The following is a 14263-nucleotide window of genomic DNA, read 5'->3' on the forward strand; positions in this document are numbered from 1 at the left end:
GTGTTAATCTTATCGTGCAACTTGTCTCTTCTACATGGTTTCAATCAAAACTTCACACAAATGTTTAGGGTGCTGGTCATTGCATAAAATCACTGGCCACGTTCTATAACTCCGACCTAGTCTTGTATAGGCAACATTTTGCAGTATAAAGGCACGACATATTTTCACATAGTACTTTTCGAATTAAGATTTGAACCTGTGTAAGATTTGAGCCCCCTGTGCTTACACCTTTTTTAATCAGTTCCTTTACTGTCAGAAACCTTCATAGGAATTTCGCGACTTCGCATCATATTCTCGCAATCTCAGATCGTGTATTTTGGAATCTCCCACCTCAATGCGAGATTGCAGGTATTCGATGCGAGATCTCAATCTTTATGTAAAATTGTAAATTTGTGATATCACTTACACATTCATGCGGGAGGAAAATATTGAGAATAATCGACAATTTTCAATTTAACTTATTAAATTATTATAATTGACAATATTTAGTTAAACAGTGGTATGCATTTATTTATTTCATTTTTGGGCTATTATTAGTTACTTTTAGTAACTAATGGTGTATGTTACGAAAGCCTATTAGTACCACCTAAATGGGATATACACCATCAGTAATTTCATACCATACGATAGCGAAACTACTCGATTAATCGGGGTGTATGGAAATTCATTAGGGTGTATAGGCACGTGACCGCTGTAAGCCAATCGGATTAGGTCATTTTTGTAGGAGGTTAAATAGTATACGTGTATTGAATATTGACTTCGTTTGGTTGCAAGGTTATTCATATAATTAGGGCGCGAAATGCATGACAGCTCTAACATTGTGAGTGATCAGCCTTTGTGTTGCAAATTTCGGACGTTTGAGTATGCCGAGTTTAAACCTAGTATATTTTCATTGCCGTTCGTAAAATTAAAACCCATGGAATAGACTTAAAAACGACTTTATTTAAAACTAAAGACTAAAAACTAAACTAAAACCCAGCGTGTGACAAAATTACAAACCGGTGCCACCTCCAGTTAGAAGTTTTCTACGTAAGTACATTTTCATTTTTTTTTTCTTCTGCCTAATATTAAGGCAATATCTTAATACTGTATGACATTAAATTTCAAAATGTAAAAACAACTTAATAAGCAAGCGTTTTAGCAAGAATTAACTAAATTCTAATTTCAGCTCATATAACAATGCCATAAAAAATGACATTATTGTGAATATTATATGCAAAAATATACTTGAAATGTTACTGCTTCTTTGTAACTCTAACAGTCGTTCTGCAAATCTTTTATGCTGTTGTGTGGTGTTAATATCAGACTTAAGAGCGAATACATTTGTTTTTTATCGATAATAAGAAAAATATATGGCTATTAAGTTATATCCTTAAATTGACATTTACCAGCAGCAGACTATGTTTAATTATATTTATTTACTTTGTAACGATTCGGTCTGTAGATTTAACAATACGATTTTCTTTTTTACTGCCCTATCCATGTAGATTTTTATTCTGAGAAATTCATATACCGTCGAAAATATATCTTTCCTTATTCGTCTGGTAATTCACACGTCGTAGTATTGTCTTTACTTACTAATTTACGTATTGTATTTGCGAGTATTATGTTTCAGTATTATTTCTATGTATTCAATGTACGTGGAGAAAACAAAACAAATCTCGCGCACAATGTTTACATTAAAATGTACTGATATTTTATTAGACACTTATTTTACAGCTATTTCACGCTCTTTCGTATCCGAACAACGGTATTTTTCTTCACCGATAAATCTGAATAGCTACCACAATTATAGCTGAGTGTAGTAGAATTAGAAGTAGTAGTAGTAGTAGTAGAAGTAGAAGTAGTAGTAGAAGTAGTAGTAGTAGTAGTAGTAGTAGTAGTAGTAGTAGTAGTAGTAGTAGTAGTAGTAGTAGTGGTAGTAGTAGTAGTAGTAGTAGTAGTAGTAGTAGTAGTAGTAGTAGTAGTAGTAGTAGTAGTAGTAGTAGTAGTAGTAGTAGTAGTAGTAGTAGTAGTAGTAGTCGTAGTAGTAGTCGTAGTAGTAGTAGTAGTAGTAGTACTAGGAGAAGTATGTTGTATTGAGTACATGTACTACGTAAAAGGTAAGGTAAACACAACAAAGGATTCGGCCATGTTATTTTGTAATATTGATAACCCTACGATATAAATTTACAATTTATTCAAACTACATTTAAATGCTTGCCCTGTGTTCACGAAACGATTTAGCAATCGAAACTGACATCGATTTTCATTTCTGCCTATCAACTACAATGGAAATGCATTTTCAATTACAATCAAAATCGATTTTCGTTTGCAAAAATTGCTTTGTGAACATGGGGCCTACTTTTATGAAACATTAAAGCAACTGCTTATCACAAATTGTATAGTCAAACACAGTCATTCATGCTTTCAAAAGAATACGAACAAAAGAAGTTACGCGATACTACTCCTTTTGAATATGAAATATGACACGGTTCATGCAAATGGAATATCAATTGAAGTAGCTTAATGCTGAAATGTTTATCCATGGCGGCCAGTAAACAATTGTTCATCCTATACAACTGATTGAAATCGATGTATTTCTATCTAATTAAGGCATCTCTTCTTAACATGCCGGCCATCAATATTCAAGTAAAATTTGTATGCTTACTGTCAAACAAAACATTCGAAAAAAGTGATACACGTAACTTGAAATGTGGAAGCTGTATTAAATTGAAGCTATGTTCATGAAGTTGATTAAGTTTTCTAAAACCTGACATATGACGTCGACGTAGTTCGCATTAGAACCTGGTAAAAGTGTGACGATTAAATTTTCAAATGGTCGCTAGCCGCCCATTAATATTGTCGAAAAGTGATTTTATGTCAAACACGATTATGCTCTCAAATTATCATCTGTATAGGACTTAATAAATAGGCACGCAATTCAATATTAAAGAATGTCAATGATTGAGGTCAATCTGCCGAGGCACAGAATGTCATATACTACTATGACCTTTGATCATGAAGCTGAGGATGTTTTAATTAAGTTGAGTTGAAATTTAATTTCTAATAATGTTCTATACTAAAGACAACCGCTGGTTGGCCATTATGATGTTATCTTAAATAGGTACATCAAAACGCTCATCATATACTGTTGAATTTGAAGCGTGTTTATTTTGTTATAAATCGGACAATAAAACTACAATTATTTACAATTATCTACTTTTTCATAAACAGAAGAAATCAACCAGCAAGATGAAATGTTATCCATTACAAATCAAAGTACTGACAGTACTGGTGTGACGATGCTTTTGAAGAGGATGGATATAAAAGCATCAATTTAAGTTGATCTACATCATCACAATTGTGCATGTGGGTACGAAAAAAAAATTTGGTACGAACATTTTGGGAACGAAAAAATTATGCCTAAAAAATTTGGTTACGAAAAAAATTGGGTGCGAAAAAAAAATGGGTACGAAAAAAAAATTGGGTACGAAAAAAATTTGGGAACAAAAACAAAATTGGGTACGAAAAAAATTGGGTACGAAAAATTTTTGGTACGGAAAAACAATTGGGGGTACGGGGACGTAGTACCCCTGGGGAACTTGACCCACAATCGCACATTCTTGGCCCTTTCCGTCAAACATCGGATAAGTACCTCGAAGGCAATAGTATGATTACACATTTATGGCGTACCATTTGGGTCGCAAGTCAACAAGACCTAGGAGGTAAAAAGAGATATGTACTTTGACGTACAATATGTACGTCGAAGTACATTTTTTGTACTTCGATGTTCAAAATTGCAATTCGACGTTCAGTCTTTACTGGCCCTTGAGTGTTAGCCAATCAGAAGACGCCTTACATCTGTTGCTTTTAGAGATATTTGACATTGAACATTATTATCATTATTTATACCAAATTATGCGACTATCGACCGCTAACTAATAGATATTGAGCGTATTCATTGAACATTATTATTATTATTTATACCAAATTATGCAACTATCGACCGCTAACTCATAGATATTGTGCGTATTTATTGACCTGGCGTTGCGGAATTAACCTCTGACTTATGCAAATAATGGTTAACACAAAATACAACCAAACCAGGGAGGTTATTATACATTTTTAATCCCGTAATTGTTTGGTAACTGTTTGGTTACCATTGGGAATTTCCTACACAGTAAAGCGCTGGACCGTGATATTCCGCCCCGCATGGCCAATACATACTCACAATATGCTTGATAATTTAAAAAAGGGAACATTGAATCTTCTTCAAATGGGTTTATAATCTATTTCAATGCATTAAATAATCGGAACTTCTTTGTAAAAATTTTGATATTTTTTAAATTTGTCGTCAATTTAAAAAAGAGATTTTAAACATCTATTATGAATAAATCAGAAGGAAAAGCGGCTCATGAGACAAGTGTTTTGATCGGCTGTTAAGAAAATGTGTACACACATGTACATCAAGGCACAAATTGTACTTCGACGTACAAATTTATACTTCGAAGTGTATTTCATTTTGTTTGTCGAAGTACAATTTTTGTACTTCGACATACATAGTGTACGCAAAAGTATATTTCTCTTGTCACCAAGTAGGTCTTGTTGACTTTCGACCAAAATGGTACGCCATACACATTTCGTAAGCGGTAATGCGGTCCTACCTATGCACGTCAAAATGTAAGCGAAATGTGTAAACAAAGTGGTAGCCTGTCAGGAATGTTTGAATTTATGAAGACAGTCGTGTATTGATGTAAGTTTATTGAAGAAATGTACAGAAAATATGTTAAATAAGCAATAGCGATATTTTTCTCAGCCACATAATTGTTGATAGTTTGATATCACAAAATGAAAGTGAAAGTAGAACTGTCAAAAATAACAACCTGTCAATGTATTGTTTTTGCTGGCACGAAATGGCGTTTACACTCAATGTGTTCACATTGTGTAACATTGGCTCTGCCAATGACCTTTATAGTATGGGTGGCTTTGTTATTATTTATTGCTATCATGTAACTGCATGATTGTGTATATGTTTACAATACACAAAGCATAAATAATCATATAAATATACTGATTGAGCTTATAATAATCTGATAACTATTATACAGTGTGTTTTTTTTTCATTCAAAAACGGGTCCGGTAATCAGACTCATTCCCAATGGAATAAAGTATATATTTTTCCCAAATAGAAGCTTAAAATTCCCAATTGAAGGTTTTCGAAAAAAATATTTTTTTTTAGATCTCAATATTTTCTTCATCTCCCATCCATATGAGTTCAACCTAAGTAAATATAATACTGGACGCACTTGTATCCTCATGTTTGAAGCATTGTTTACAGAAAAACAACAACAACACTTATTTTCCCAATTTTAGTCAAGACGCCCAATCCAAAGGGACCCGGCCCCATTCCCAAAACGTTGAGAGAAAAAAACAATGACAATGTGTTCATTGTTAAGCATTTCTAAATATGACTAGATATTTCAATAGCCGCATAGTATTGCATTTTGACGCAATTAAATTTAATTTGCTTTGTTTTTGGCAGAAGGGATTTTTTCTTGAGTAATAACCCATCAAAATTGTGACTAGTGATTCAACATCAATCATACACATTACACGTGTCATTGTAATGACCCAGCTATGTAACTAATTGACACCACCCCTGTGTATTGAAACACCCTCTTTGATTAAAAGTGACCCCATGGGACGTCACTCATCTTATCTTAATCTCATTCATGTCACTTAAATAAATGTTTATGTGGGAACAGACCAATAGGAGCTGAATTTATATATTTCTCTTAAGTATGCGATTTGCAAAATATTCGATCCTTTGAGTTGAATAAATTATTTGACACGATTGAGTGCAAATAACAAATTTCAAATTATTCTATGGTCCAATTATATTAGAAATCTGTAAATCTAATCAGAAATCTCATCAAATAACCACATGTTTAGTTATATTCACACAATATTGAGTATCTACACTTCATTTGTCAAACTATTAATAGTATATATAAGAATGGTTCAATACGGTTATATCAAAGCAAACGTAATGATCTGCGTTAAATATTTTCTAAATAACTGCCTTGTATAACTCTTTGTGAAATTGTCATGCCAGACAATTTCTATTGAAACCCGTTGAATGCTTTCATTGCAAGTTTTACACACATAAAATCCATGACAAAAAGCCCCACGCTTGGAATGGAAGCAAATTACATACAGTTATCCTATTACTTAACAATTTTGAAATGTCTTGTGCTTTTAATTTAATAATCTTCAAGTAGTTTTCCATAATTCTTTATTTTTAAATTTATTTCTGTACTAGTAAATTTTGCCAATAACTGTTTCTGCCCCCAAGAAAGATTCAATGACTACTCATGAACTATTATTTAACATCATAGTCAGGTCATAAACAATTAATGAACTCAATCTTTTGGATGTCATGGTTAAGATTCAACAACATTAAGTTAATGACCTGTAAAGAACTTGAAAAAAAATGAAAAATCACACCCATAAGAGTTAAATAAATATGTTGACTTAAGCCATTAAACTTAGAGGATAATGCATTCAATATTACTCTTAATTATAAAACGCTATATATCTCCATATTTAAGCTGTTTTGTTATTTAATAACAATTGAAAATATTGAAAAAAGATATTAGTTATTGTTAATTATGGGTTTATTTTTTCTTTAGTCACATTGTTTAAAAGGGCAACAACAATTTTTTAGATCTTATTATTTTGTTCATCTCCCATCTATATAAGTTCAACCTTAGTAATTATAATACTAGACACACTTGTATCCCCAATTTTGAAGCATTTTTTTTAGAAAAACAACAACAACACTAATTTCCCAATTTTAGTCAAAACGCCGCGAATTTTCCCAATTCAAAGGGACCAGGCCCCATTCCCAAAATGGTGAAAAAACACTGCTATAGTCAGATCAATTAAGTACATAAAATACAATTTTTGTCCTGATTTCATGAAGACTTGAGATATTTATGCACATGGATATGGGCTGATCCACAAATGAAAAGTATTTTTGATCTGTGTTCGGTGCAGGCTCTTTTTCCATGACTGTGAAAGTTAAACTTTCATGTGAAAAGGATGTCATTTTTTTCTGAAGTATTTCATTCAACCATTAAATAAAATGAACTGTTCTGCATATAATTTGCCATTTTGATAGGTGTTTGTTAGGTGATCAACAGGAGATCACCAGGGTGCCAGAGAAAAGGGATAAGGGTTTGAGATCTGGTCAGGGCTTCATTATAAAAGTGGTTAAATGCTGTACATTTTATATCTGGCCAGTGCTCAAGAGAAAATGTGTTCATTTCAGAAAATTTTACCATTTAAAAATCTTTAAATAACGCTTGACTAAGGCTCTTAATCCATCTAACATGAACACTTGTACAATATCTTTTTAACACTTAAAAAAATAGCTAATGTACAAATTTAATCTACCAATGTGTCCAGATACTACTTAACATATATTTGACTGTATTGAATGTATTAACTAGTTTTAATATCCATTAGAAAAAAGATCAGGGGGTCAAATATTCATTGCCTGAAGCTCTGATGCTGGAGCTATGTTTATATATCTTTAAACGCACTGATTTAAAAAGTAAAACAATACAATGATACAACAGAGGGAAAATCATCCCTTCTAAACAACATGATACATAATTATGTATAATATTTTTGGATCTTGATTGGTACACAGCAGGACCTTTAGGCTGCGGGAGAGAGATGGGAGGGACTTACATTTTGGATTTAATTTAATCACTGAAATTCATCACTGAAGTTAAAGTATGATCTCATTTGATATAGATGTACATGATTGTATCAAGCAACATAATTAAATAATTATCAGTATAAAGTACTGTAATGATTTCAGTATCATTTAAATGATTTCAGTCAAGTTTATTATTTATATACGTTAATTTTGTAAATATTATCAATAAAAGTACACTACATGCAAACATAATTGAAATAATACAGTTTGATATACTGTTTATAATGTAACAACACATCCAAGCAGTCCATCAAACCATTGCAACGGAGCCACCTGGTGTGCCAACGCACCAGCAGACAAGTCAAATGCCTTCTGACTTAGTGCATTTTACTATTTATAACATCTGCATTAGTTACAGATACATGTTTACATTTGAATGTGTTTGAAAAAATGTTTAATCTTTAATGACATCAAATGACCATGCATGTCCTAGATTTCATAATCAAGGCCCTGGTCTGACACATTGGTAACATTAACGTTAAACTGTTACCAGTCTTCCGAAATTAATTTTTATTGAACTATGTAATGAAATGTAAATCGGGCACTGATTTTTCTTGTTTTAAAACAGTCATAGATCAGTTGTGGCCTCTCGGTAATGACCCATTTTTGCTTACTTGTCACAACCTTAAAACTTTCCACACTTCTATAAATCTGGATTTAGGTGATATTCAATGGTACATTTACACTTAAGCTCTGTCACAAGAGTGCTGGTAAAGTCAAGTCACATATTTCAGTCTAGGCCATGTCAAACTCAAATTGTCAAAGACAACTGAAAGATGCGTTCATTAATTATTGTCCCATTGTTTACTACTGTTGTGAGTTTTTATATAATATAACCGATGACCATCATGTGAGATAAAATTCACATTATCTAAGTATATAAGGTTTAGCAGCCTTTTAGATGATTAAGTTGGCTAGTTTTAATGTTTTCTGGGGATCAAACCCGCAGCACAACCTCCTGCAATCAAAGACGACACTCTACCACTAGGCTGTTAGGAAGATTCTGAATTTTTCGATCCCTAGTCAGAGCATCCAAACCAAAAATTAAGTCAAATATTGCCAACTCGGTATTATTGAGTCAGTTCCTGAGAGATAATGGGGAATGCAACATCTCTCACGCCCCCTAGCATCGCCTTAAGCAGTATTCAATTCTCAACACGAAAGTGCTGGAGTCATTGATCCCGAGGGGCCAGAAAAAAACATTTGATAAACGACAATACTATTATTTGAGCCAGGTCGCAGGGAAAGGGCAGTCTAATCAGTATCCAATAAGACTTTTTTGTTTTTGTCAGAAAACCGCTTTTAAGCAAACAGCTTTCAAGCGACTGCAGGCTGATCTGGATCCAAACTGGCCACAATCGCCTTAATGTCTCTTTTACTGTGACACAGTTCATTTGACTTTAAAATGATATTAAATACTAAAATAGAAAGAAAACATACAACATACCAGTAATTTGAGTAAATACTTTGTAGTCAATGTTTTCAGGACAGCATGGTGATTTGCAAATCCCATGTGATATGTTGATATCGGGTATCATAGTCATTCAATAAGTCGCAAAATGCTTGAATACAATTTACAAAGCAAACTGTGACCTAAATTGATAACTAAAAATACCAGTTTTGCCGTGACAAGCTGTCAAGATCCAGAAAGTCATGCATTCACATCGAATATATCCTTCGAATTCAATTCATTGTTGACATTAGCAGAGATTTAGTTAATACATAACTCATATATCCTTAATGACAGTTTCTAAATAGCAAAATAAATAGCCAAACAAGCCGATGTATGCTGTAAGAAAGTCTTGAAACGAGTGTGAACATTCTCTCATGGGCGCGGCCATTGTTATATGTTGTTATATGTTGAGGCACGAACGACAACTCTGCTGGATAATGTTATCAATGCTAATCAGCGAGATATGCCGATTAGAAAAATCGAGTTATCTCAATCGGACTGGCTCGGTCTTTTACATAGCTCGCCTTTGTGAAGAATGATTTCATGGTATGATAACTTAGACAAGCTGCTGAAGCAGCACCGTCAAAAATAATGACGTTGATTTTTGGCTAGTTCCTTTATGTATTTATTTATTCATTCAGCAAATATTACATTTTGTTGTTGCTGTTCTGTGTTTTATCCAGGTAGGCTCTAAGCTCGATATGTACAGTTGAGAAGACTTAGTGGCAGCAATTGATATGGACCTTCTACTTTTTTTCGTGATAACGATCACGATTGATTGTATACGTAAGTGTTCTTAAGGATCATTCTCTGTTTCCACATTACTACAGTTTTATCAATTTATTTAAAGTAATAAGAAAATGCTAAAAGTGTACTTATAAATTATGTTTTTTAGAAGCATTTGCTAGAATCCTATTGCAAACATTTAGTACGCAATTAATCGATATGATATGATTTAATAAGATGTGGTGTGATGATCGAGGTGATATGTTCTGATTCACTATGTTAAGCTTCGCAATGATATGATATGCTATTATTTGCTTATCTATGCTACGCACGTCATATGACTCCGCAACACAGCACACCACTCAAAGCTCCACCACACTTTATTACACCCTACTATACCACACTACACTTCAAGACACTTCACTATATGCCGTAGCTTTTGGGTCGAAAAGAGAGTGGACTGTAACCGGCACAAGCCAAGGCCGTGTTTTATGCGCTTCTTAAAAATCTAAGTTTTAAATGCTTTAAAGCAAGGTTTTCAAACAATATATACAAGCTTTTGAAATCAAACTATCAAAGGTTTTGTTTAAAACGAAAGTCTGTGTTAAAAATAAATCAAGGGCACAAATTGTTTGGAAATCTGGAAATGGAAATATCTTGGTCAAGTGCGACTGAAAATGTCACCAAAAATGGCGGCGCGCTATAAGTGTTTCTTCGTGAACGTGACCTGTTTGGCAAACGAAAGCCACAAAAGGCAGAGTGGTTGAGACATGCGGAGTTATACACCGCAAAAGCTCAACGCATCGACCCAAGCCACATTACAGGCCTTCAAATGGTACGTACAATGTGGCGTATCTATGATAAAAATTTAAGTGACAAAGTTGTTCTGATGTCTGATGGTGTTCTGCTAAGGGGACGCATTATAAATGTCCTGATACAAATACGGACCGACTAGATGGCGCAAACACTACACGGGTATGTGTTAAAAATTTACCACTTGTCGAAGACGGACTGATAACCAGAACATTCACGTTAAAGGGTCTTGACGTCATTTCAAACAGAAGGGACAGGCTTTGCATAAATGGTAAATTGACCAACAATTGCACAGGTGATCGAATATGCATAGTCAAAACATCGTCTCTCAAGGAACCTCTTCCGAATACAATGCAATTCGGTCAGTTTATCGGACGTGTCCTGCATAATGGACAACCTAGTGTCTTGCCGATTAAATCGTCAAACTGCTCAAAATGTCTTCAAGATGGGCACAGTTTCAAAACATGCCCAAATGACTGGGTTTTCATAAAGTGTAAATTGTATGGCCATAAGCAATATGACTGCAATATCGACACAGAAACCTAATGTGAAACACACACCACACTTCTAAACACAGACTTTGAAAACGTGAAACCCGTGGACACTCCTATCAATAAACACACACCAACTCTGCGAAGTCGATCCGCTAGCGCCACGAGATCCACGACCAGTTGCAGTCAACAGTCGATTATTCGTTTCACAGAAAGCGTAAGTTCGCCTGCTACTTCGACGCCAAACAAGGGCAGGCAAATGAACGCTACAGCAAGATCGCCGCCTACACCTGAAGATGAATAACAGAAGAAAACACAGTCTTCTGACAAGAAGACAACAAAACACGCAAAGAAAAAATAGCATTTGCAATGTCATTCTCATATTGTATGCATACTCGGAACTGTTTAAGGACAATGAACACGAACAAAATACTATACAAAACGTTTAACTTGGCAAGCAAGACGACTATTTTGGTCCTACTTAAAACAATTATTAATAGGCAATACGTAATTATGTATGTGCACTACTACAACAACAGCATTATCGGAATTGTCACTTTGTTGTCGGTACGTACAATAATGACAAATAAATTAAATACGAATTTGAAAATATATTGTATATAAATACAAGACCGATTCCTATCTATATTTTAACGTTATGGTGTCAATATTATATTTTGAGGTATTAGACGATCGGCTGCTAGTTTATTTCGATATGCTAAACGATCAATACACTCACCGTTATCTGCATACCATTATGACCACATTGTTCTCCTAATAACTGTTTATCTGCACGCCTTTTTGCATGAATAAATCTCATGGCTTATAAACTAATCAACTACTTAGTCATATACTGCATAATCACAATTAATAGCGCAATGCGTCATTAGGACCTATACACGATCATAGACTGTAGGGCTTTTGCAAATGTATATAATCTGATCCACTTTTTGTTTAACTATCCAACTGTTAATCTAAAGAGGTAAAGTATAAGGTTACAGCAGCTTAATCAGTTAGCATGCCTGGTTTATACAAGTTGTGTGTATAGTATGCATAATTCCTCCTTAGTACTATTGATGTATTTGCCGACTTATACATGTTTTATTTTAGAATATAGTCCTTTTCAATTATGCATGCGCATAGCATTGTTTGGTGTAACAACATGTATTTACTTTGTCTGCTGTAATTGACATTTCATTGAGGTCGTTATTAATGCTGAGTGGTTTATGTTTTTAAAATTTCGAAATTTTATTGTTTGACTCTTGATATTTTCTTTTTGTACTTTGGTAACGACTTTAACTACACAATGGTCCGAAAAGAAAGGGCCTGGTTCACACGAATTGATTTCAATACCATTTGTAGCCTCAGAGATTACTAGGTCGAGTGTATTTCCCTGTGTGTGTGTGTGCTGAAATTAACATGTTGTTACAAACCCATTGCTACACGAAAATTCTTAATTTCAGTCACAACACTGTTAGTTTTGTTGACATGCAAGTTGAAATCTCCAAGAATCATAAGATTTGAATAGTTGGGAACAATGTCCTCCATGAATTCGAAAAATTCTGTTAAAAATTGATTTTCAGTCCCTAATGATTGTGGTCTGTAAACGCCAATTACATTCTTCACTATGAGAAGCTACACCACACTACTCTGCTAGAAACTACACTGCAACACACTTTACCACACTTAATCACCACGCGACACTACGCAACACTAGACTACACCACGTCACCTACTTCACACAACATTCGATCGCACTCAACCACACCACACTTCACTTCACTACTCAAAATTCACACTACACTACACCACAATACAACACACAACACAACACTACACTACACCACACTACACAACACCACAACACAACACACTACACCACATTACATTACACTACGCTACGCTACACTACACCACACCACATTCCTTACACTACACCACACCACAGCACACTACATTACACTACACTACACTACGCTACACTACACTATACCTAACCACACCACACTACATTACACTACACCACACCACACCACACTACACTACACTACACTACGCTACGCTATGCTATACACTACAATATGCTACACCAAACTTCTTTCCACTAGACTACACCAAAATTAACTACACCACAGTATACTATAACACAATTCACTACAATATACTGCACCACACAACACTATACTACGCTACATTACATTATTTAGATTCGTGCACATGGGGAAACTATGACGATTGTCCGTCCTGGCCAGCATGCTCAAAAAGCTGCGGAGGTGGGTCAAAATGCAGAGTTTGCGAGTCCTGCTTCTGGAAAATTGACAAAACATTCTGCGAAAATTGCAATGAGTTTTGTGTACATGGTTCTTTTTCTAACGGAGAATGTCAATGTGAAATCTGGCGCACGGGAGATTGTTGTGAGAGTAAGTATACAAAATTAATTTCTGTACTTTTTATGCCCCCGGATCAAATGATCGGGGGTATATTGTTTTTGGCCTGTCTGTCTGTCATTCCGTCATTCTGTCATTCTGTCGCCAAAACTTTAACCTTACATTAAAGTTTTGCAATAACTTTTGAAATATTGAACATAGCAACTTGATATTTGGCATGCATGTGTATCTCATAGAGCTGCTCAATTTGAGTGGTGAAAGGTCAAAGGTAAAAAAATGCGGCGCATTAGGGGGCATTGTGTTTCTGACAAACACATCTTTTGTTATCTCTGTAATAAATGGCTACTTTTAAAGGCTGATTGTATTTAATTTTCATCAATGGTTGATAAATAAACAGTCATGATTGCACATGTTTATCGAGTTGCATGGATTGTCCGATACCATTATTGCCTCTTTGTTTATAAGACGGACGTCAAAATGTTGATCCATTATTCTTTAGCTTGCACGCCCATAGACATAGCGCACTGTGTTCCTGGCAAACAAACATGCAGTGATATTCCAGACGATATTAGATGCACTCAGTGTGAGGATCCGTACTATGCTGGGGATGAGTACCACACGT

The 14263-nt window shown here is 34.6% G+C and overlaps 1 long non-coding RNA gene across 1 annotated transcript; it reads left to right on the forward strand.

Annotated features, from left to right (window-relative positions):
* The first annotated feature begins 806 nt into the window (after window positions 1-806).
* LOC127843876 (uncharacterized) lies at window positions 807-14263 on the forward strand. The gene is made up of 4 exons (XR_008032401.1): window positions 807-1029; window positions 9908-10010; window positions 13462-13674; window positions 14141-14263. It is a non-coding gene; the product is annotated as an uncharacterized LOC127843876 (long non-coding RNA).

The sequence above is a fragment of the Dreissena polymorpha genome, chromosome 9, assembly GCF_020536995.1.
Source record: "Dreissena polymorpha isolate Duluth1 chromosome 9, UMN_Dpol_1.0, whole genome shotgun sequence".
Classification (NCBI taxonomy): Eukaryota; Metazoa; Mollusca; class Bivalvia; order Myida; family Dreissenidae; genus Dreissena; species Dreissena polymorpha.